Genomic DNA, 21,145 nt, shown 5'->3' with positions numbered 1-21,145 from the left:
TGTGGAAGTCACCATCTTTCATTTTCGTTTGATGACTATAGGCAGTTGGGTTATTAGTTGTGCAGGATGTAATGGCTGCATAAGTAATAGGTCCAAAATACCCCCTTACTGGGAACCAAGCACCCCATTTCATCGCTTGAATCTCTCAGGGTAGCGAAGCAGAGCTTTCCAAGGTCTACTCAGGGAGGTGGTGTGGGTTAATAATCGAATACTCCGTCCATCATTTCCTTTGGTTTTTGCTTTGTTCGCCATAAGTTGGCAGGGTATGCTCAGACGTGAGTCCCTTGCTCACTTTGCCACTGGATTCAAGCAAGCCTGGCTGAAGACGGCTGAAATGCCAGAAACCGGTCCTAGGAAGCTTGTTTCCGGTCCAGGGAAGACATGGCTTGGCAGTTCGGGCTGGACTGTTCCCATGAGGCACAGGGTCAGACTGATTTGCATATGGCCATGTCTGAACTGGGGTGGCAGAGTGGGCTAAAGAACGGTGATGGATTAAACCCAGATCAGTTGACTGGGGGTGAGTGCTTGCAATGTTCAACACTCCGTCCATCATTTCCTTTGGTTTTTGCTTTGTTCGCCATAAGTTGGCAGGGTATGCTCAGACTTGAGTCCCTTGCTCACTTTGCCACTGGATTCAAGCAAGCCTGGCTGAAGACGGCTGAAATGCCAGAAACCGGTCCTAGGAAGCTTGTTTCCGGTCCAGGGAAGACATGGCTTGGCAGTTCGGGCTGGACTGTTCCCATGAGGCACAGGGTCAGACTGATTTGCATATGGCCATGTCTGAACCGGGGTGGCAGAGTGGGCTAAAGAACGGTGATGGATTAAACACAGATCAGTTGACTGGGGGTGAGTGCTTGCAATGTTCAACACTCCGTCCATCATTTCCTTTGGTTTGTGGGTTAATAATCACCATTCACTGGCACATACTAATAGCACTCAATAAATGATTGTCCAGTCAGTACTTATTCTTTAAAAAAAGGGAAAGAACATTTGTTACACACACCCACATTACTTAAATACTATGCATTAATTCACAAATATATACATAAGGCAGATCAAAATTCAGTGGTGGCTGGCACAGATCGGAGGTGGCTGGGTGATGGGCAGGCGGAGGGGGTTAGAAAAAAAAAACCTCCTCGCCACGCATCTCCTCCATCTTTCCTCTGCGTCTCTCCAGGCCAGAACAGGAAACACCCAGGCTCCCCTAAGCCAATCACAACACTGCAATGCCACATTGTGTTTGGTCTGAGCGCCATGGTTCAGCGCTGAGATGGGCACTGAGAGCCTGGGCATGTTCTCCACCCAGGCTGTAATGCAGCCTAGGTGGAGAACATGCACAGTGCGCATGACTGTTTGGCCAGCCCAAGACGGCAGTTCAAACATTCATGTGCACTTACAGAGTGCCCAGCACTTCTCCCCCCTGCTCAGTGAGCAGAGGAGCCCCGCCCTGCAAAGTTGCTGCAGTAGGAAAAAGTAAATGATAATAACAACAAGTTATTATCATTTTATCTTTCCTTTATTTAAACTGCTGAAAAGCAGTGGGGCGACACTCCTCCTCCTTAGCAGAGGAGCAGCCACTGTCAAAATTTCTTTGGATTAAATTATGAATTCACATTTGACCTCAAAGGGTCATGCCCCTCTTAATCACAGTGCTCCCCCACCTTTAACCAATAACAAGTCACCATATGTGGGTGTATCACTGTAAATAAAAAAGGTCTATTGGCATTATCAAGGGTTCATGGTCCAATAGGGTATGCAGCTCCTCTAGAGTCAAAGGGAAGAAAAGAAAGTTGGTCAGTGGGGAGCTGAGAAAGCATATGGGGGGATCTGATTGCTCAGAAACAAGAGCCCTCACACAGCCAGATGGGTGTCATGCTTCATCATCGGGCAGCTCCTTGTTGGGTCAGTGCTGCAATGCCCAACGGGCCCCTCTAAGGGTCTCTTTGTCTGAGGTTTTTAGATATCCCCAGGTATACTGAATACATTGAGGGCTATGTTGTTTCTTCATGTGATTGGGAACTTTTGTGAATAATACACTCACACATCCCCAATCACCAGTAGATTAGGTTATTGGTCCTGAAGAATTGCCCAGATCGATAGCAACAACCATTGACAAGAAACATATCGACCTATATTAATACTACTTTATGAGCTTCATTGTATCATTATCTCCACATTCAGCCAACCACTACTTTTAATCATAAAAAGAGGATCCACATATTAAATTTGCTAGGGTACCCCGTAGCTATTTTGAACTCACTTTATACCAATATATACCCATAGCACCTCCACTTACACTTCACAATGATGTCTTATTCCAAAAGACAAAGGAAGTCCACCCTTCATTTATGAAAACCTTCACTTGATGCACAAATATTATCCTTTCAGTGATTGCTCTCAGTGTTTCCAAGTAAAAAATTGATTTCTTTAGGTAAAATGAAAAGTTTTTTAAAAATAACCCTCACCCACCAACAAGTCCTTTAGTGGCATGCTTCTTCATCGGGTTCTTCCCGGATTATGTATTGCAGTGATAATGAAATATTTCAGGAACCATGAGAACTATATATTTCATTTTGGTGTAAAAACATAGATTTTGGGGATCAAGCAATCTTATAGAGACAGAAAATACCTCCTCAGAGTAACATTTCATCATTTCCAAAATGGCGGCTATAATAGAGGAAGAAAATACATAAATAGAATTGGAACAAATAACAATGTTATGATCTCAATATGAAAATAAATATATGGTTTATGCTTCCTGTTTTAGACACATTTTCACAGTTCACTTTATTTATTTGTTTCGGCAATCGCTCGTGGTACATTTGCAGAAAGTTGAACATTTGAGAAGTGCATATCGACAGGGACATCTTTTTGTAGCACAGGTTTTGCAATTACATGCACGCGTAAGTTCTGTGGGTAGAGGCTTTAGAAATGTTGTAGGTTTTAGCACCCCATCAATATCTTCCCAACCAAATTCACACAGAACTTTCTTTACATATGCATGATCCAAACCATTAGTTATCTTCTGATTTAGGGGTCGATTCGGATCCGGGTCGGACAGTTCTCTGAGAGCTGTCCGTAGCCTTAGCGTGCGACCGACACATACCCGTAGCAGGTCCGTCCTGTAGATGAAGTACGATGCGCACAACTGCCAAAAACACGACCGACACGTACACTGTGATTCAAGCTCCATTCTCCGTCTGAGCCGTAACACCTAACGCCGAAACGAGTCGCCCGGAAGCAGTATCCACAGCAGTTTCCGCCCTGACAAGTACGATGTGTACTTCCTAAGCGCCGGACGGGTCGCAACGTACGGCACGTCACAGCATCCGGAAAACAAGCATATCAGCTATGATTCGCGCCACAACTCAATCCACGGCTACGAGACGGACCAGCTTGCAGCGGGTACGAGACGGAGCAACAAGCAGCATGTACGAGATGAACACATCATAAATCCCATCGCGCAGGTCATACCAGTACTCTACATCTATGACCGGATCAGGAACCGACGCCGACGGCGCAAACGGTAAGTCAGACTCATAGGGCTTATGTTGCCCATCACTCCTGCCACCCCCACCCATAGGAACTATGTTGCCCATCACTCCTGCCACCCCCACCCATAGGGGATCTGTTGCCCAGCACTACTCCCACCCACACCCATAGGGGACCTGTTGCCCATCACCCCTGCCACCCCCACTCATAAGGCTTATGTTGCCCATCACCCCTGCCACCCCCACTCATAGGGAATATGTTGCCCAGCACCACTGCCACCCCCACTCATAGGGCTTATGTTGCCCATCACTCCTGCCACCCCCACCCATAGGGGACCTGTTGCCCATCACCCCTGCCACCCCCACTCATAGGGCTTATGTTGCCCATCACCCCTGCCACCCCCACTAATAGGGCTTATGTTGCCTATCACTCCTGCCACCCCCACCCATAGGGGACCTGTTGCCCATCACCCCTGCCACCCCCACTCATAGGGCTTATGTTGCCCATCGCCCCTGCCACCCCCACTCATAGGGAATATGTTGCCCAGCACCACTGCCACCCTCACCCATAGGGACTATGTTGCCCATCACTTCTGCTCCCCCCACCCATAGGGGACCTGTTGCCCATCACCCCCGCCACCCCTACTCATAGGGCTTATGTTGCCCATCACCCCTGCCACCCCCACTCATAGGGCTTATGTTGCGCATCACTCCTGCCACCCCCACCCATAGGGGACCTGTTGCCCATCATCCCTGCCACCCCCACTCATAGGGCTTATGTTGTCCATCACCCCTGCCACCCCCACTCATAGGGAATATGTTGCCCAGCACCACTGCCACCCCCACCCATAGGGACTATGTTGCCCATCACTCCTGCCACCCCCACCCATAGGGACTATGCTGCCCATCACTCCTGCCACCCCCACGCATAGGGGACGTGTTGCCCATCACTCCTGCCACCCCCACCCATAAGGACTATGTTGCCATCACTCCTGCCACCCCCACCCATAGGGGACCTTTTGCCCATCACCCCTGCCACCCCCACTCATAGGATGGGTGATGCGCCACACATCCATCATACTCCAACATTAGGTATGTCAGCAAAATACATCCCCCTAACATCATAACAACAGTGTGTAGTCTGTGACAAATGCCCACAACAGTGATTATGACTTCGAACATACAATGTAACTAACAGCACATGTGTGACCAACAAATGAGTGTGCCCTACACAAGGCAAGCATCACTATAGCACTGTGTCAATGTAAAACTAACACCCCCTCACTGTATAGAACAAAAGTTAAGTGTGGGGTTCCAAACTGCAGCAAATGTCGAGCATTGTGGTGATGGGGTCTAAACCCCCCCTCACCACAGTGACCAAAAGGTAAGTGTCATCATGGTCAAAGCTGCAAATGCTAAACAGCATGTATGATTCCCGGTCCCCACACATCAAACACTTCTGGGGCAAAGTAGTGGTTGTGTCCCATACCCACAGAGATGTGGTGAGGCTAACAGTGCTGTGAAAACCTAACATACTCTCAGCCATGTGCAGACAAACACCACCCATGGGGGCTGACAATCAATACAGTGTACAATGACACAAGAGCAGAAGTGACCATCACAAAGCATACACACATCTCGAAAATAGACACACTAATCAAAACAACATGTGTCGACTGTAAGAGTCAGGTCACAAACTCACATTCCATGCCAGCAATGGCACCTAACAACCAGGATGAATGTGCACAATGATGTGATATGACTCACAGGGACAGCAGGGCAAATCACAGAAACAGCATCCAGACAATGGCCCACAACAGCAATACCAATGCACTGATGCAGATGCACAAACACAAACAGGAAACCTCACGCTGCACATCTGACACAACATGTGTGTGTGTGTGTCTCAGTATCCCCAGGCAACTACACAACACATGAGGGGGGCTGAACCACAGTGACACAGATGTGGACACAGTGCCATACAAAAGTAGACCATCATTGGGGCACCCTTAGTGGGCAATCAGACATTGCGATATGAGAGGGAGCACAACAGACAAATTTGACACAAGCTAAAATGAACACCACCTAACACAGCAAGAGACTGACACGCAACAGCACTACTCCCAGGGACCAGACATTGGGGTGACACAAGCATGCATGACACCTCCACTGTGATGACAAAGGTAGATGTCGTACAAACTGGGAAACCGAGACATGTGTCCTGTTCCACAAACGTACATCACACATACACAAACACAAATCACTCAGCATGGCCCATCATCCGTGGACAAATGGGAGCTAGGGGCCCATCCATGCAAACATTTACATTAGTCCACCCTCAACATCACACACCCTGAACTGCAACAATGGGCATCTGTGAAGCACACATGGACAGGTGACATTGGACATGCACCCATGACAAACACAGGAATGTTGGGAGGAACTAAGGTGCACATACTCATCACACAAGGACAGTTTACAACCCTGGTGAATGACAGACATACTGCATAGTATGCGGTACATGGCCATGACGTCAAAGCTCACTTAACCCTCCGAATACCTGCCACAGTCCCAGGGCAATGCAGAAGCCAAGGGGAACCACAAGGCACACATGCTGATACCTTCAAACATTGCAGCTCTGAACCGACAAGTGGGAGCAGTCACACACACATACACATGTCTCAATCACTGAAAGGTACCACCTAGGGACAACTACATGATATTGCGAACAAACAAGTGCCTTGGGGACCCTTGACTCTGTCCCATCTGCGTCTGACCACATCATCAACACTCAGAACAGACAAATCCCAATGATGAATCACCAATTAACAGTAGTGTGTCATGCACCCACACATCTGGTAACCCACGGCAAAGTTGTGGGATGAACAGAGTACCACTCAGCAAGCATCAACAACAGGAACATATCAAGGGAACAGTGCCTGTGTATGAAAAGGGATGTGGACACACACACACATGCTCATACAACACACACCATGGACCCAGGCTATGTCACGGGACAACAGACTTACTTGAGGGGACCCAACTCCTGTGGAAGCCCAGCTGTGCCAAAAATAGTCACAGCACGTCTCAATCATGTCAGCAGAACACTTGGTCAGTCAGCCATCAGTTACCACACAATGAAGGCTCTTGTCACAACAGCCTGGGTACGGGAGTCTCCCCTAAGTCATCTGCACATACTCAACACATATGTACAGCAAGTTGCACAGAGGACCCAGTTGCTCCTATACCAATGATGCCCACACCTGTAGGTCCAGTGGTGATGCGCGCAAAGTCTGTGAAATAGACAAATTGGACAATGGGAAGGACATCATATGTGCATGGGTGCAAGCCAGAGATGTGACCATGCAAATGAAATGTTCACAGAGATGTCCACGAATAGTTGATCATGACACACCCAGGTAGCTGCAAAGGATGACATGGAAAATAAGATACATATCTCATGGACCACATGGAGTACCTCACATAAACACCTCAGTATTCAACATTGGAAACCAAGCATTACAGGTGCAAGAGCATGTTAAAGATCATCAACATAATGTACAGCTAAATCAAGTTCACAGGGTTAAAGAAAAAAGCTTTATTCAGCATATTAAAAGTTAAACGTCCTTTCAAACAAAACGCCAATGGCCAGTCCATTATCAAATGCCAAGGAGTGAACTAGAGTGACAACTGTCACACGTTGCTTGCCTGCACTGCTAAGGACAGGGGACATCCCCTCGGAGGGGCATACATGGGGGCAGGCCAGGCACTGCAGGGACAGGATCAGGGCACAGCAGAAGGAGGCAGTGAAGAGGTGGTGGATGCAGGAGAGACACTTGCAACTGCAGTGGAGCTGACTGAACTGTGGGGCACAAGTCAGATGGGTTGGGTGCCAGCATAACTTCAGTGGGCAGGTCAGATGGAGAGGATTGGGTCCCCACTGCAGTTCCCAAGTCAGACGGGTGGTCGTGGACTCCACTGCAGTGCCTAACTCCATGTGAGCGGAATGGGTTGCAGGTGAGGTCAGCAGGACAGAGGGGGGGAAACGGTCCCCACATCAGTGGCACTAACTGTCTGACCAGGTGTGGAGGAGCAAGTGGAAGGGGGGGAGGGCCTCAGCATTTTGGGGATGGTGTATCTGTGGGTGGGGGAACCCGGGGCAGGGAGTGGCGGGGAAACCTCTGGAGTGGTGGCCTGGGGGATGGAGGACTGAGACTTCGCCTTGGAGCTCCGTGGTGGAGGTGGGGTCTTGCTCTTCCGTCTCCGGGGGGACTTGCGGGTGGGGGTCTCAGTCTGACTGCGCCTGGGGGAAGGTGTCTGGGTGTGGCAGGGCCACTCCCCTCTGTGTGTGGGGACTTCCTCTTCCCCTTGTAATCTGGATCTGCTGGGTCGGTGGGGAAGAGGCCAAGGTCACAGAAGAAGAGTTTCTGTGGAGATGGGGTTGCAGGTGAGACAAGGGAAGGGGGCTGGGAGGGAGAGGTTTCGGAGGACTGCGGAGTGGTTGTGGATGACTGTGTGTGTGTCTGCAAACCATCACCTGTAAGTGTGGTATCAGTCCCCTGCGCTTGCTTGTCTGCACGTCTAGACCTTGGTTTGGGTGCTTGTGTGCTGCCTGTGTCTGTGACTTTGTGAGAGGTGTGTGTGTGCTTGGGACAGGTAGGCTGCTAGGAATCGTGGGTGGTGCAGGGGTAGGAGGAGTGTGGGACTGTTGGAGGAGGGACACTGCTGCCGTCAGGGAGAAGGCCATGGGTTGATTGGTCCTCTGTAGGGCAGAGGACTGCGGAGTGGTTGTGGATGACTGTGTGTGTGTCTGCAAACCATCACCTGTGAGAGTGGTATCAGTCCCCTGCGCTTGCTTGTGTGCACGTCTAGACCTTGGTTTGGGTGCTTGTGTGCTGCCTGTGTCTGAGACTTTGTGAGAATATGCAGGTGTGTGTGTGCTTGGGACAGGTAGGCTGCTAGGAATCGTGGGTGGTGCAGGGGTAGGAGGGGTGTGGGACTGTTGGAGGAGGGACACTGCTGCCGTCAGGGAGGAGGCCATGGGTTGATTGGTCCTCTGTAGGGCAGACATGCCCGAGGAAATGCCCTCCATGAACGACACCAGTTGCGTCAACAGACGTGTGTGCATGGAGAACCTTCAGCATCGATGTCTGCCCTACATGGATCTGTCTAAGTAAGTCCACAGACTCCTCACTCAGGGCAGCAGGGGACACAGGGGCAGGGGGTGCAGTGCCTGGCACAAAGGAGACATGCTCCCGAACACGGGAGCCTCCAGGGACCTGTGGGATGGGAGCCGATGGGAGGGTGGTGATGGTGGTGGTGGGGGCGGTATCGGGGACAGTCTCACTAGCTGGGGTTTGGTGGCTGCTGACACCCGCCTCCACAAGGGAGTCATCCTCAGAGTTGCTGTGGCCCTCAGCTGGGGTGGATGGTGCTGACAACTCCTCTGTGTGGCTCCACTCACCCTCCGTGCCACTGGGTCCCCCGACTACTCTCCTTCTGTCCCTGTCAGGCTCTGTGGCTCCTCCTGGTCAATGGAGCTGTCCCCTCCTGTGGCCGTGGATGTATCTGGATAGGAATAGGAAGTAAGAGAACAACATCAGTCACCTGCACTGACTGCACACACCACAGTGAGTACATCACATCACAGGGCAAGCCCTGGCATCATCAGATGAACACAGCTCAGAGTGCCAACACTGTTTAGAATAAGCCAATTGTCATTCACAACATCAACCATGGCACACATATCCCTCCTTGACTTGCACACATATGTCTGTTGCATATTGGATGCTAATACCCCAATGGCCCGACATGCACCACCCACACATTAGTTGGGCATGCAAGTGGACATGTAGGAGTATGTCACTATACACAAAGCACATCTCTTGCTACTGACTCAGTACAGGTGGTCGGATGAAGGGATGGGCAGAGACTCATTTCACATGCTTGTGATGCATGCCAGCAACACACACTATGATGTTCTCATGTCCTGATGGGCAATGCCACAATGGGGTGCATGGTGCACACTTAAAAACAATGCAGGATCACTCAGAGCAAGTTAAATGCCATGGCACTGGCATGCCATGAAAGTCAGTCAACACTGTCTCCTGTCACAGGGGCAGGGCATCCAGACAACAACAGTATGCCCTGTCTCACAATCATAGCTCAGGGGTAAAGCTAACTCTGCAGGTGAAAGGTGCACTTGCCATCCCCTGCAAACAACATATCCACGACCCAGAAGAAGGCACATCATGCAAATCAGACATATGAGTCTCTGCAAACACAACTCCCTGTACATTAACACATCACAGTCTGCCATGCATGTAACCCAGCTGCCTGAAGGACACAGTTGCATACACCATTGTGCGCTGTCAGATGATCACACACCTATATGTCACACAGGTCTTGTCTCTAACAGTCACATCTCAGATGTCCTGCAGACCCTCTAAATCATGGACACCCCAGTTGTACGTAACAACAAGCCACAGCATAATGACACAGAGGCAGACACCTGAAGGCACTTGTCACTAAGCACAACCTGTAATTTGATACACAGGAGTGGGATTACAGAGTGTTTCTAAATGCCCTTGAGGAGGCATGACTGCCCAGGTTTATGTGAAACAGAGTTTGACCATGGACAGTAGTCAGGTGGCTAAGCAAGTGTGACATACTTGATATACATACTCCTGAGGCCCCAAAATTGGAGTCCCCTGCTGCATGGGTTTGTTTGGAATACAGCAAAAACCAAAGGAAATGATGGACGGAGTGTTGAACATTGCAAGCACTCACCTCCAGTCAACTGATCTGGGTTTTATCCATCACCGTTCTTTAGCCCACTCTGCCACCCCAGTTCAGACATGGCCATAAGCAAATCAGTCTGACCCTGTGCCTAATGGAAACACTCCAGCCCGAACTGCCAAGCCATGTCTTCCCTGGACTGGAAACAAGCTTCCTAGGACCGCTTTCTGGCATTTCAGCCGTCTTCAGCCAGGCTTGCTTGAATCCAGTGGCAAAGTGAGCAAGGGACTCACGTCTGACCATACCCTGCCAACTTATGACGAACAAAGCAAAAACCAAAGGAAATGATGGACGGAGTGTTGAACATTGCAAGCACTCACCCCCCAGTCAACTGATCTGGGTTTAATCCATCACCGTTCTTTAGCCCACTCTGCCACCCCAGTTCAGACATGGCCATATGCAAATCAGTTTCCTTTGGTTTTTGCTTTGTTCGCCATAAGTTGGCAGGGTATGCTCAGACGTGAGTCCCTTGCTCACTTTGCCACTGGATTCAAGCAAGCCTGGCTGAAGACGGCTGAAATGCCAGAAACCGGTCCTAGGAAGCTTGTTTCCGTTCCAGGGAAGACATGGCTTGGCAGTTCGGGCTGGACTGTTCCCATGAGGCACAGGGTCAGACTGATTTGCATATGGCCATGTCTGAACTGGGGTGGCAGAGTGGGCTAAAGAACGGTGATGGATTAAACCCAGATCAGTTGACTGGGGGTGAGTGCTTGCAATGTTCAACACTCCGTCCATAATTTCCTTTGGTTTTTGCTTTGTTCGCCATAAGTTGGCAGGGTATGCTCAGACGTGAGTCCCTTGCTCACTTTGTCACTGGTTTCAAGCAAGCCTGGCTGAAGACGGCTGAAATGCCAGAAACCGGTCCTAGGAAGCTTGTTTCCGGTCCAGGGAAGACATGGCTTGGCAGTTCGGGCTGGACTGTTCCCATGAGGCACAGGGTCAGACTGATTTGCATATGGCCATGTCTGAACTGGGGTGGCAGAGTGGGCTAAAGAACGGTGATGGATTAAACCCAGATCAGTTGACTGCGGGTGAGTGCTTGCAATGTTCAACACTCCGTCCATCATTTCCTTTGGTTTTTGCTTTGTTTGGAATACACCAGCCACATGTGGCGAGTCAGACCAGCAATTGTAACACATCTCAAGGGCACACACAGATCACATGTCAGATCTCAGGCATTGGGCAAACAATTGAACCACCCATTAGACACACAACAGAGTCACTGGAACAGATGCTGTATGGTAGCTGAAGCATAGCTGACTGCAGGGACACAGTGCCCTAGTGACACAAGCAACAGACTGTAGGGGCCACACCTGTGGAACAGATGAGTAGGGTGCATCACACAATTGAGGGACCTGAGTATTGGACTACAAGACCTACGCAATGTGGAAGTGTTACCAGGCCAAAAGACTGCAATTAGCATGTCAGACATAGTACACAGATTAGGCATGGATTTACCCCCTTCCTGCTGCTGTCTGGCCTTCAGCTGCCTATCTAGGTCCGGGAAGACCACCGCCAGGATCCGGAGCATGTGGGGGGTCAGGGTCGGGTTTCCCCCCCCCCCTGCGTGGAGGTGACAGCTTCAGCTGGACTCTAGCTATCCTCCGGATTCAGCCCTGAAGGTCCTGCCACCTCTTCTGGCAGTTGCGGATCCGGCGCTTGTAGACCCCCACCGAACGAACTGCCGGGGCGATGGTCAGCCATATCTCCTGCTTCTGGTGGGCATCAACCTGTGAGGATGACAAAGGTGAAAGTACATTAACACACATGCCCCATATTTCTGCTGCACACATTTTGAGATACATGTCATCATCACAAAGGGAAATGAGTTACACAGGTAGTGTAACCATGGGGAAGGATAATTCACCTGCATGTCTGACATGTTAACAGTGCCTGGGAAGTTTAAGCTTGCACTAATTCACTTTAGCAGCAGGACACCTGTTCATTACTTGTACTTACACACTTTGGGTGATGAAAGTACTCAGTGAGAATACTTGCCACTGGTGTACACACTGCTAGTACTGCTAGTCAGACAACATGCACAATTAGGAAGGCAGTGGACTGCACATTCACCTGCTCCCCTGGTTTCCCATACAGCTTGCTGTACTGTGGAAGGAGCCCGTCCAGCAGGGCCTGGTTCTCCTCCTCAGTGAAGGCTGGGGCTCTCTCCAGAGTATGTGCCATAGCAGGAGCCAGAGGATGCTGAGACAGCAGCAGTGGTAGTAGGGATGTGGTCCAGTAGCATGTAGTGCAGGCAAGTGAGCTCCCTGGGGGCCAGCCAGCCTTATATCTGTGCTGCAGAGGCAGAATCTGTGCCATGTGTCCCAAGTGAAAGGTCCAACACGGTTGCATTCTATGAATCTGGCCAATCCATGGAAATGTACGACTCATACACGCCTTCCACATTGTTCAAATCTTAACCTTCATGAAACACTAGTAATTGCAACATTGTTGTAGGCATCCAACTGAATTTCCAGCGCACAACTCGTACAAGTTTTGAATCCGCATCCGTCTCCATGACAGTCCAAAGCCAATGGGTGCGCCCGGCTCGGTCAACTGACTGTACAACGCGTATTTTGAAAATACACATGCACCCGTCTCCATACGATTCAATAGCCAAGGCGTACGCCTGTCTCGGAATGCATTGTCACCCGCGTCGGACCTCATTGGTGTGACTATTCAATGGATTCAACACACAATTACTTGCCAGGGACACCTGTGCACACCTACCACACAACAGCATTGGCCACACAGTGTCCCATGGCATATAAGGTTGCATTCCCTGAGTGTTTGGGGGAGCACATTTGGTTTGTTGGGTGGCACTTTTGTGCAGCCACTCCCAGGCTGTGCACGTGTACATGGGGGGCAGGATCCTTTGTGTGTCGTGCACATTACCACTGTGATGTGCAAATGTACAGTAATGGGCATGAGTCATGGACACAGTTTCATGTTGGATATGTTTGGGCCATGTCACATACACCCTGAGTACTGGGGGTGATGGCATGTACATCACAGTGAGACCTGTAGCCACAATACTGATGTGCACCGACAGTCTGTGTGCATGTTGTGTCCCAGATGTGTCTGATCAAATGTGCCCAATGGGTGACAGTCTCCACATCCATGTGGTATATGCATCAACCTTGATGGTGTGTGTGTGTGTCTAAGAGACGTACATGTAGGGTCTGCAGGGACAACAGTGGCCACTACCTGTGGGACTCACACTTGCCTTGTGGTGTGTATGTGATACACCATGTCCATGCTAGTGTCGATGTGGCAATACAGGGACGCTGGGTTTCTGCATGGCAAAGTTCTGTGATGCCTGGGAGACATCAGGCCTCACTTGTCACTGTGGTGTGTGTTTGGAACATCGCAGCATTACATAGGTCGGGTGACACAGACAGATGATTGGCCATTGCACTACATGGGGCTCATGTGGACATGTGGAATTGAGATGTGAGGTGACGGTCATGTAGGTGACACACCTCAGTACATTGTGTAATGTCATGATCTATAATGCGATATTGAGCCTGGGCATGGGTGGATGAACCGACAATCTTCCTTTGTTCATCTCTGTTCTGCAGGGCACCAGCTGTCCATTGACTGTTCCCAGACCTTACAACCATGCAGGAACGCGACTGCATCCGACGGTACCGCTTCACCAGGCCACTGATTGAGGAGTTGGCGGAGCAGTTGGCGCCACATCTGCTACCGGGCCGGACATACCCTACAGCACTGACCCCAAAGGTGAAGGTGATGGCAGCCCTGCACTTCTATGCTACTGGTACCTTCCAGTACACTGTGGCTACAACAGGAGGGATGTCGCAAACCATGTTTAGTCGTGTTCTACGCGATGTCTTGGAGGGGATGTTGCATTTCCTTGACCTGTACATCAAGTTCCCTAGCCCAGCTGAACTTCCTGAAATAAAGGATGCCTTTTATACACTGGATAGGATGCCGAACGTCATCGGATCTATTGATGGGACACATGTGGCCCTGATACCACCGCAGGCACATGAGCAGGCATACCGGAACAGGAAACATTTCCACTCGATCAATGCTCTGGTGGTATGTCTTGCAGACATGTGTATCACACATGTGTGTGCGCAGTTCCCTGGTTCTGCGCACAATGCCTACATAATGAGGAGTAGTCGCATTGCAACGCTGATGCCACAGATGCCAGCTCAGAATGCCTGGCTTGTCGGTGTGTACTGACTGTTTAACATTGTGTGTGTTTGTCAATGTTGTATTCAGCACTCCTACAAAACTCAGCTACTTGCTCATTTTTGTGTGTGTAGGTGACTCCGGATACCCCAACATGACGTGGTTGCTGACACCCCTCAGGAACCCTGTGACACCAGCCGAGATGCGCTACAATGAGGCACAGGGACGGAGCAGGAGGGTGATTGAGCTGACATTCGGCCTCCTGAAAAGCCGCTTTCGCTGCATGGACAAGACCGGAGGGGCCCTCCCATATGAACCTGCAAAGGTGTGCAAAATAATCCTTGTATGCTGCATGCTACACAACATGGCAGTGCGGAAAAAGGTGCCTCTCATCCAGGATGATGATGACGATGACCAATCTCCGGCACTTGTGGAGGATCCCGGCCTGGGCCAAGATGCCAGTGATGATGAGGATGAGGGTGACGTCCGATCACAGCTCATCAACAACTTCTTCACCTGAATGTGAGTTTCCAGGGTTGTTATGTCAATGTATGGCGTTAGCCTGGAATGTGTTGTGGCTGTTCTGTTGCTGTCTGAGTGTGTCTGTGTCCCACTTGACTGGATGCGTGCAGTGATGTGTCCATTCAGGTGGTGTGTACTCCACAATAGGGTAGTATTGCTAACTTGTTTTTGTGTAGGTTTCTTGCGACATGTTTTGTGCATGTTTATTGCATTTCTCTCCTGTTCTGCTTTGCTTTTGACTGTGTCTTGTGTCTGTCCTTCACAGGGTAATTTGCCTGTTGTTTGTTCAACACTGACCCCCAACACCCAGAATCCGACACCAGTGTGGGAGTAGTCAATTGACATCAAGTGATGTGCCACACACCCCTGGACTACAATTCTCAGACACTCTGTGACCGTGTGTCCACCGTAACGTACAATTGCCTTGCAACTCTTTTTGAATAAACATGTTGCTGATGTATAATGAACCTGTGCTATGCTTTGTTAGGTGCGTTGTCTGTCTTCCCACATCTGACTGACATTTGCTTACCTCACCTGTGGACTTGTTACCACTGACTGTGGATAGGTGTTGTGGTTGTGCATACCTATGTGTTTCAAGTCAACATCATTGTGAATGATGAGTAACATGGCCATGGTGAGTATATGTTGTGTTGCCATAGTGGTGTGTCTCCCTCACATGTGTCACATCACCATGACTCACCTAATGTTGGTCACATTGTTGCAGTATTTGGCATGCACTGTGTTGTGTAGCAGATCGACATCTCCATGACACATGACAATTTGGAATCACAACAGAGGCAAGTATGGTGTACTGGTGAGTTTATTTTCGAACATGTGTGAGGAAAGTGCACAGGATGGTGGGTGCTGTACATTGGTTTTGGAATCCAAAGTTCACATTAGAGTTTGAAGTGCTGTTAGATGAAATGTCCAGAGTAAAGTCCACAGTCATCTGCCACATTGGCCCAACATGAACCCACCATTTCATGTGGGCGAGTTGTGTGCGATTGAACAAGGTGAACGGGTTGCGCACAAACAACATTGTCCAGAACAGGTTTAGAGGCCCTGGGGGATGTGCTGGGACATCTGACTCTCACATGTCCTTCTTCGGATGACCCCTCTTCTTCCTGGGGGGGGGGGTCCTCAGGTGCAGGCCTCTGCAGTGCAGGGGGCTCTCCACCAGAGTCCTCCTCCCTCCCTGTGGTGCTGGCAGATGGTGTTGCAACAGATGTTGTGGCCACACAGGGAGGTGTGTACAGGTTTGTGTTGATCTGGCGGAGGCATTGGAGTATGTCCCGATGCACCGCAGTAAGGTCATCCCACTTGGCCTCCATGCGGGCATGGTGGGCAGCCTGCTCCTGTTGCATATCCTTGAGGATCCCCACTACCTGGCCAAATCCTCCGGTGCTCTCCTGGTACGCATCCATGATGCGTGCCAGTTGGGGGTCATCATGCAGTCCAGACCCCTCTGCAAGGTGCGCCCTCTGCCTCCCACCCCTCCCAGCACCTCTATCCACACGGGCAGGACCCGCGGCGGGACGCACAGGTGACACTGGGACCCCTTGGGTGGTGTTGCTGGTAGTGTTTGCTGTAGCTTCCGGGTGGTCCTGTGTCTCTGTGCTGTGGGTGTTCAGTGGCCTTGGTCTGTTTGTGTTGGCGGGGTGCCCTGTCGGTTTCCAGATGCTGGAGGCGTGGGTACAGGGGGTGCAGATGTTGATGCTGCTGGTGCTGCATGATGACTCACACCGGAGGGCCAGGTTGGTTGTCATCATCCGAAGAGGACAGAGACAGAGTCAAACCAGAGAGCTCAGTGTCCACCAGAGTCTGGGACTGGGAATCCTCTTCATTTGGTGCTGGGTCCCCAGCACCACTTGTGTTTGGAAGAGACACACGATGCGAGTTATGTTTCTACATGCATCGATGGTTCACAAACATGACATTTTCTATTGTGCGAACAGATGCCTGCCTGTACACTGCTTTTTACCAGCTTGTCATGGACAGAGTTTGATATTGTTGTTGCCCATGTCCCAGCATGGCCTTTTGCTCCCCACAACGGAGCCCAGTGTCAGACATCCTGTCAGTCCCTTCCCACTCCCTGTTTATTATTTATTATTGTTCAGTTAGAACTTGCTGGGCCATGTGGATGGGTGTTGATTGTCTGTGACTGCAACTCCCATCATGCTCTTAGCTAGACCCCCCTTCCCAGCATGCCCATACTCCCTCCCTCTTGACTCTGCTTCCCTGTGAGGGGGTGTGACAGCAATAGCAAGATGGCTGACTGTGAAGTCCTGGTGTTTGTTGTTGAGCATTTCCCAGCAGGGCCTTGCACTCCCCACAACAGAGCCCAGTGTCAGACATCTTGTCAGTCCCTTCCCACTCCCTGTGAGGCGAGCATGGTTCAGTGTATGCTTGCTGGGCCATGTGAGTGGGTGTAGATTGTCTGTGACTGCGACTCCCATCATGCTCTTGGCTACACCCCCATTCCAAGCATGCCCATACTTCCTCCCTCTTGACTCTGCTTCCCTGTGAGGGGGTGTAACAGCAAAGGCAAGATGGCTGACTGTGAAGTCCTGGTGTTTGTTGTTGCCTAGTTCCCAGCAGGGTCTTGTGCTCCCCACAAGAGAGCCCAGTGTCAGACATCTTGTCAGTCCCTTCCCACTCCCTGTGAGGCGAGCATGGTTCAGTGTATGCTTGTGGGCCATGTGAGTGGGTGTAGATTGTCTGTGACTGCAACTCCCATCATACTCTTGGCTACACCCTCCTTCCCAGCATGCCCATACTTCCTCTCTCTTGACTCTGCTTCCCTGTGAGGGGGTGTGACAGCAATGGCAAGATGGCTGACTATGAAATCCTGGTGTTTGTTTGGCTACAAGTCCAAAGAGAGCCCATGTGCTTCACACAGCTGCACCCAGTACGGGGTGTCTTTTGATGATGTTTCACAGAGGTGTGGGTCAATGCATTCTACCCGGTGAGTTGTGTGGAGTTTGTGTTGAGGGGGGGTGTCGCCACATGCTGGTAAGTATGGTCAGAGCTGTCAGTCCTCCTTCCCACCCGGCCAGACATCCCTCCATGAAACGTGCTTCCATTGGAGGGCGTGCAAGGTGTCTTTCAGGATGTCAGTCAGTGGTGTCCTGCTTCTGATTTGTGCACATGCCCTAGCAGGGCCTTGTGCTCCCCACAGCAGGATCCAGTGTCAGCCATCTTGTCAGTCATTTACCACTCCCTGTGATGTGGGCATGTTTCAGAGAGGTCTTGATGGGCCAATTTTGAGGGGGAGCATTATCTGTGACTACAAACCCCATCATGCTTTTGGATACACTCACTTCACCTGCATCCCCACAATTCCTTCCTGTCAGTCAGCTGTACTGTGAGGTAGTGTGTTTGTGGTGGAAAACTGTCTGGCAGTGTCTATTTAGCTTTGTGCCACTGGCTTGCTCTATTTGTTGGTAGGTTGGTACATGTCACGACACAGTTCCAAGTCACTATGAGATGGCAGGTATTGGGGTTTGTCTGACTGGCATACACATCTTGGGATGATTATCTATTGGTTACTGTAGCTTTGCTTGCGGTGCATGGTTTGAGTGTCCCCTTGCCACACAATCTTGGGTATGATTATGAAGTAGGATTATATGTCTTTTCTCACCTGTTCCACAACGTATTCATAACTGTGACAATCCTTGACTTATGAACATTGCAACAAATCTAAGTAGCACAATATTAACATCTGTGTCATTTTACAGTACAATGATTTGATTAGAACCATTTCAAACAGCCCTCTCAACATGCGGAACAACACAAAGGTCAGCTTCCTCCAATTTGCTGTTAAGTCCTTGAAAAATATGGCACATACCTTTTGAATAAATCTTTGCAGGCACCAACTTCTCACTGACAATCATTCCACTTGCAATAATTGGAAATTCGCTGAAGCAACAGGAATGTTTTTGCGAGTCAACATCTCCAAGTTCATCTTCTTCGATGTCGATGACCAGAATTTAACAAGTTGCACATGTATAGGTATTGAATTTGTGATGCCGGCAAGGTCAATCGTTTTACTTATAGATATTTGTTTGATTCTCTCATATTCTTTGACGGATAGTTCAAGATAATTATGAAAGACAATATCCAGGTCTTGGAAGGTGCACACTGACTTTGATAGCTGTAGAACAGTCTGAATGACCTCTCCAAAGTTTTGCATGTATGAAATCTTAACTATTTGCAATTGTGACATATAGTCCACAACAACAGCAGTTTTCAATGAGGACTCCTGTTCGAATTGAAATTCTTTTGGTTCTTCTGCAAGTATGTGCATCTCTGGTTTGGTTGCAGCAATTCTATCAATTAAAGTGTTTGTTGGAATAAGATCATGCAACAGAATGTCCTGGATAAACTCACCCCTTTCTTCTGCTACATCTATCGCTCTATGGTTAATTAGACAGAATATCGAGGCGAGAAAATTCGAACTACATGAATATCGAGTTGGAAATATAGTGGAGGAGAAACATCGAGTGCAAGAATATAATTGTCAAGATTATCGGTTTGAAGGTAAGTAATATCGATTTTAAAAATATAGGAGTCGTTAATATCAATTACAAAAATATAGTTGTTGAAAATATATATTTTTTAATTAGTGTTATGTATTTTAGTATATGTTTTAAATGTATGTCTTGTAATTCTTTTGTATAAGTATTGTTTGTCTCTTAATATATGCGTTACATTTCAAGTAGTTATTACATTTAATTTAATATAATGTTGTGCCTTTTAGTTCCATAGCGGGTTGTAGGTTGATAGGGGAATACGGTGGGAAGTAATTTAATTATAATAAATTAATGATTATTTTGTATTTAATTATATTTATTCAATTGATATTTAATAGTGAAATTGTGCTTTTAATTTTTTTGGGGTACATTTTGGTGCCGATTCCGATCCTGTAAAACCCGGGTAGGAATGGTCGTACGGAGCGTATTCTCCGTCCGACTCGTACCCGGGAAAACCACCTTACAAACCGCCATTTCCGTACGAGTCGTACAAAACACCGACCGGCCCAAAAATACCCACAATTCCGATCCGGGACATCGCGTACGTGACGTCCGGACGGAGTCAGGCAGCGTTTTACAAACCAGCAAGTACGATTCGTGCCTACATCACTCCGCACGTAGCATTTTTTACGGGAGCCAAAAACTGCCGGGAAATTGAGGACGACGCAAAGCAGGAGCACCTGTACGCGACGGACAGCCATGGACCCCATCCTACGTGTCATCCCGGCCCTCATAGCCTACGACCTGGTGCACAGGAACCGACGCAGACGCCGCAGAAGGTCAGAACAACACCCAGGGGCAAAGGTGGGGGGCAGGGGCGGGAAACATAACCCCCACCCAAGTTAACAAGTAAACATGCCCTACCTCCAGGGTCTGGTCACTTCGGGGGCGTGGGGGTGTGTCCACCAAGGCCTGCGTCCCGCCACAACGGAAGTGGGTGTGGACGCGTCCCATCACCACAACAAATGTGGTGCGCACCGTACCCACGCCTTAAGAGCGTGGGTACGGGTCGTACCACGCGTACCCCTACGTCACCCCAACAATGGCGGTACGGCCCATACCCACGTTCTAAAGGCCTGGGTATGGGCCGTTCCACCATTCTTGGGGTGACGTAGGGGTACGCATGGTGCGACCCGTACCCACGCTCTGAAGGCCTGGGTACAGGCCGTACCACCATTCTTGGGGTGATGTAGGGGTACGCGTGGTGCGACCCGTACCAACGCTCTGAAGGCCTGGGTACGGGCCGTACCCCTACGTCACCACAACAATGGCGGTACGGCCTGTACCCACGTTCTAAAGGCCTGGGTACGGCCCGTACCACCATTCTTGGGGTGACGTAGGGGTACGCGTGGTACGACCCGTACACACGTTCTCAGAGCGTGGGTACGGAGCGCATCACACGTACCCCTAGGGCACCAGCACATCATTGATACAAGGAGTACACACGTCACGAATGATGGGATAGGACCTGGTGCAGCATCTGACCAGTATATTGGGGGGGGTGTACGGCCAGGTGAGCAGTGTACTGCACCAAGGGTGCAGGCGGGTGGGTGGGTGTCGTGCTACGATCCACATCAGTGGACAGACACATAGGGGCGGGTACCTATCACTCCCAGCAGTGCCCAGACATATGAGGGGTGG

The 21,145-nt window shown here is 49.8% G+C and overlaps 1 protein-coding gene across 2 annotated transcripts in view; it reads right to left on the bottom strand.

Moving 5' to 3' along the window:
• Positions 1-21,145, bottom strand: part of LOC146833816 (dimethylaniline monooxygenase [N-oxide-forming] 2-like) — an 830,014-nt gene that overhangs the window by 9,925 nt on the left and 798,944 nt on the right. The gene's annotated exons all lie outside the window — the stretch shown is intronic.

The sequence above is a fragment of the Triturus cristatus genome, chromosome 4_2 (assembly GCF_964204655.1).
Source record: "Triturus cristatus chromosome 4_2, aTriCri1.1, whole genome shotgun sequence".
In the NCBI taxonomy this organism is placed as follows: Eukaryota; Metazoa; Chordata; class Amphibia; order Caudata; family Salamandridae; genus Triturus; species Triturus cristatus.
This window is presented reverse-complemented; position numbering and strand designations above follow the sequence as displayed.